General features: G+C 34.9%; 1 non-coding gene across 1 annotated transcript; it reads right to left on the reverse strand.

Annotated features, from left to right (window-relative positions):
* Positions 1-251: 251 nt before the first annotated feature.
* LOC147821701 (U6 spliceosomal RNA) lies at positions 252-358 on the reverse strand. Its single transcript, XR_015446702.1, has one exon. It is a non-coding gene; the product is annotated as a U6 spliceosomal RNA (small nuclear RNA).
* Between the last annotated feature and the right edge of the window lie 5,057 nt (positions 359-5,415).

Below are 5,415 nucleotides of genomic sequence, written 5' to 3' on the forward strand. Positions count from 1 at the left end.
CCTTTTGATTTGGAATAGAAACTACTAAATTTCTGACACAGGTGATTTAACTGAGAAAAACACGAAATCGAATTTGGCCAGATAGGAAGCTCTATTGAAATCCTAACATACTTTGGCGTGGCTTGAAATTATACTATCAATGCTAAAATTCCAGACATCAAAATCATGAATTTGAGTTACAAAAAGTAGCTTATCATTGTGATACTATGGAGAATTTCCAATGATCAAGTTAATTCTGTATTTAATTTTTTAAAAATATAGAATGCTTCACAAATTTGAATTTCATCCTTGCACAGGGGCCGTGCTAATCTTCTCTGTATCATTCCAATTTTAGTATATGTGCCTCTGAGGCGAGCACTCCATATTTCATTTTAATCAACCAAAAAAATGAATAAGATAGCCCCCCAAATTAACATACATCCCCCTTCCTCTCTAATAAAGATGCATAACAGCAAATCAGATGGAGGACTAAGTGCTACCTGTGAAGACCAGAAGGACTAAAGAACTCACCCATTGTGTGAGTTCTTTACACCTTCAATATGTGTCTAAACAGTTCAAGGATAAGTTCCCTGATAATATAGCAAGCTACTACTTATTGAGAACAACTTCAACCTTGTGACATCTTCATTTACAAATAATTTAATAACCATTTGAAGAAAGAACACTTGAACACTAGTTCTGATTACTGTTTGGAAATGTCTGTCTACATCTTCTAGCAAGAACACACAAAGCAAACAAAATTTGCTTTACCAAGATCAAATTTATGTCCCATTGCTGTTTCCATTCCTTTCCTTGTAGGCAATAGCTTTTCACTTCAATGCTGAATCATAACGCATAAACCTCCTGAAGACATTTGAAGTGGCAATTCAATTCAGTGTTTATATATCAATATACATCACTTAATTGAAGTGATGACAACACAAACAGCTCTGTACCAAATATGTATAGGCACAGTGACACTATGGCTGGCCCAGAGCACTGATAAGACACAATCAATATGAGATTTCCCTGGGGACTGAAAAACCTCCTGGGAAAAAAAGAAAACTTGAGCCATATCCATAATGAACAAATAGGTGAGTCCAAACACAGGGCGTGGGGAATGAGGTTGGGAGCTGGGCACTAGATGTAAAATGACAAGATGGGAGAGTGAAGTTCCTGTGGGGCTTCATGTATCTTCAGTCTGGCAGGTATCACCAGTCTCGAACTCAGGAGCAATGCAGTGGAGAGAATACAACATCCCTGTCCTGTGAGTCCCCCCACCTTACTCAAGCAGCATGTTGAGTAGAAAATGATTCTCATAATCATTTGATTATGATTATTCTCATAATCACACTGTTGAGATGAATTTTAGGAGATATGTAATAAAAGTTATCAGCTCTGACCATAGTATACAAATGCCTGCATTAAACTTAGTATAGTTGAAAAAATTCCAGAAAAATTTTTTGGTACATTTCATTAAGAAATGCTACATCATCCGGGCTTTTGATGGCATAAAGAATGATAGTGTTAAAAAAAAAAAAAGTACAGCCATTGGTGGAGCTGAGTCAAATGTAATAGAGACAGACTATGCATAGTAAGTTTTGAGAATACTTTCATCAATATATTTTATTTAAATTTTATTAAATGAAGTAATGATATAAGATTTTAAACAACATTCAATATCTCTAAGACTCTTCAGTTTATTGTATCTTAGTTTATGAAATAATAGTGCATCTTACAATTCATGGCACCTTCAATTTATGGAAATTCAATACTTTTTTTGTTCTTTGCTCTTTTAGTTAGCTGTAACAGCTTGGACAGCCATAGGTATGTAAAAGGACAACAATTTTCACTGGTTGAAATTCTGAACTCTCAGTCCTAACTTTTCTAAGCTATCCAAGCATTGTGCAAGCTCCCTGGAAAGGTTCCAGCTCTGGGACTCTCCTTAAGGAATCAAGAAGGAGGAAAATATTTGCCAATAAAATAATTAAATACCTCATTCCATTTGCCACAAATATCTCCAAATAATTGACATTTTCCCCATAGTCAACAAGCATTTTGGAGTATATTAACTAATGTTCTAGATACTGCACTAGAGAGATCTCATTTTAAGGAAATTTATTATTGGTATGCTCTTGATCTTTTGTTTCCCTAATTGACCATTTGTCAAAATATTAAACTTGGATGTTTAATTAGAGAGGCATGTTTTCATAGTTGCACAATCTATGTAAGTAATATAATCATGTGAAGGCATAACAAAATGTAGCTGTTCTTTCATTGAATGTCATGGTACTCACAGAAACAGCTTGCTGACAAGCGTGATAAACTATTTTTAGCACATCACCTTTTTAGAACATTTGTGGTTGTTAATTATGACCATTTGGGGCTCACAGATGGTGTATGAAATTGCAGTGTTCTGTTTTAGATAATGAGCACAGTGGTACAATAAATAAATCATTGTGAAATCAAAGGACATAGTTGGTGCTGAGCATGGTATGTTGGTTATTTATGACACATGGTATCTTGGTTACTAACAATGCTTTAGGCTTGGTTTCTAGCCACTGTTTTATGTGCCGCTCTGAACTCCCTTTTACATGGCCTCCGTAATATTACCTCTCTACTTATCATTTTTGGTGACTCCTTTTCCATCAAGCCTAGGTTCCGCAACTTGGATTTCAAGGCTCCATGGTCAGACATACACTTACCAATATAATTATTTCCCACAGCAACCAACAAGCAATTTTCCTCTAGTTAGTGTATTATTTAGCCTGGTTTCCTCTTCTTTTCTCATTGCCAGGCAGGCTCCTGATGATCTCTCCACAAATAATGCCTATTCTCCTCTTTTCTGCTGTAAAAGTCAACCAGTCCTACAAGGTGTAGCTTAGATGTCAGTTTCCATAAAGCCTTTGTTAACCTTGCACACTGCCATAATTTCCCCCACCCAATTCCAATTGTACGCACAGGTAGTGCCGCATACTTTTATAATAATTCTCCTCTGAATAGATCATCATGTAAGTCAGAGCTCAACAAGATGGCCACGTTACAAGCAACTGAGTTCCTGAGATGCTCTTGCCTCTTGCCACCACAGCAAATGGAAATGTAGGTGAAAGGAGGAAGAATGGGTGGTTAATAAATACCTTTTGAGTGTCTGATTATTATTATTTCCAGAAAAAAATGTGCAGAAGGTAACTTTTGCAGGTTCATTTTCTTAAACTAGAAGAATATAAATTTCGCAGATGGTATACCATGTTGACTCTGATCATATGATATAATAATGTGATTTGCTGTTCTGTAAACTGTCAAGGACCTCTTTAAGCTGTGTGTCACAGGAGTCCAAGACTCAAACTGTTAATTTTATAGTTGAAGTTTTCGATCTGACCAATGCAATGCAATTAAAGACAGGAGTCTATTTTATAAGAACCATTAGCCATTCGTTAAAATATTCAGGGTCCACTTGTGTTAGTTCAAGTGTTTCAGTTATTTCTTATTTAACACCTTGATATTCTTACTGTTGAGATGAATAAAAAACTCAGAGAAATGTGGTATGCAAGTGCATATTAAAAGATTTTAAATGTGGCATGAAATCAAATTGTTAGGAAATGGGATCAGCTATAAAATGTTTTATGTTTGGAATACTTCAATTTAGAAAACAAAAGTTTTCCATGAACAAATATAAACCAAAAACAGACAGCAAAGAATTACAATTAAAAGAGACTCAAAAATCCCATCAGTGAGATAGAAGGTAACTTAGAAATTACCTATACCATCCACTTTTCACAATGTGTCTTGACAGGTCACTTGACTGTAAGGCCCTAATTTTGTTGGCATAAAACTGACTCAAAGCCCCATAGTATTTTTTGCATGTGTGTGCATTCATAATGTGATAAATTATCTCATTGACTACCTCTTCTTTTGAACTTGAAATAAATACCTGGACAAAATACTATGATGATGAAGATGAAACTTCAAAAGATAGTTTAAACTTAACAGCTGAAGTGGCAAGAAAAGTTAGGGCAGCTTCAAATCCTTCAGCTCTGTTGCCCTTAAGACTTTTAATACCTCAAATTAGACCATTAGAAGGTAGGTTATCCATAGGCAGATCTTTCTCCCCCATATTCTGTCTTTCCTTTCTCTTGCTTTCCATGTTTACTTGTGTCACACCTGTTTTCCCAAACACCTTTGGCATCTCAGAATTGAAGCTATATTTCCTATTTCTACAAACATGTCCTTTCCACTCAGACTTTATTAGAAGATACCAATATATATTTGAATCTCCAACTCAGAAAATTTGGACAATGATGACTGTACCTTGAATTATTGCTATCTACCTTTTGTGCATTAATTCCCTGCTCCTTATTTATTCATATTAATTTTCTTCATGCATATGAATTTTGGTTAAGGCTTTTTGACATTCATGCATTAATTCAGCCTTCAAGGGATACTTTATGAACACTTAAGTCATAGGCACAGTGTATGGCACTGAATCTACCAACTAATAAGGCACAAGATTTCTAAGTATATGAAATAACACATGACAGACTTTTGGTGGCATTGAATGAAGAAAGGTTTGCTGTTACAGGAAAAAGGTTTTGTGCAGAAGTATTTGATGGCAAGTCAGGACTTGCTAAAGTGCTACCATTTCTGTTTGTCTCTGGTTTCCACCACTATTTTTTTTTCAGCATCATTCTAGTAATTCTTTAGAAGACAAAAGATTCTATAAATGGAATTAACAGGTGTGTGAGAACTATGTATAATTACGTTCCACTAGAGGTTTCCTTTCCTATAAGAATTCTGATGATTGAGTACTTGGATACGGTTTGTTTTCTAATTACAATCAATCATTTGCTCCTTCAAATCATTCTAATAACTCATCCCTGACACTGTTTTTAGATCTATGACAAATCCTATATTCTGTACTACTTCAGAAATACTGTTCATTGAATAACTCAAATCAAATACTGTTTTAAAGAAGATTGAAAGAGTCATGTGATTCCAAGGGTTAGCTACACTTCAAACAGAAGGGAGATTAAACCCATTAGACCTGTTAACCCCTTAATGAGTGCAATATGGAGGTCTGATCTTATGCCGTATAAAGAAGTTACTTTCTGCTGTTAAAAATACCCAAAATATCTCTCTCATATAGTCATTTATTCTTGAATTTCCTTGGACAAATGTGGTCTTATTTCTAAATTACTAGTAAAATACAAATAGTTTTAAATTCATAACAAAGTTAAAAAATAACATGTCGACAGACAGCACCTCTTTCCTAAGAAAGTTCTCTGGTATACACTGACTATAAGAACTTGGGAGAGTTCATCATAAAAAGAGAGAGGAACAAAAACAAATACTTGAGATGAGCTAAGGACAAATTCCTCTTTATCTGCAGTTATGGAAAGAATTAATGTTGATTTGGGGATTGGAAGTTTCCCCAAAGTT

Source organism: Heterocephalus glaber, unplaced genomic scaffold (genome assembly GCF_053883595.1).
Source record: "Heterocephalus glaber isolate CG9 unplaced genomic scaffold, H.glaber_assembly_v1.0 deba00001720, whole genome shotgun sequence".
Lineage (NCBI taxonomy): Eukaryota > Metazoa > Chordata > Mammalia > Rodentia > Bathyergidae > Heterocephalus > Heterocephalus glaber.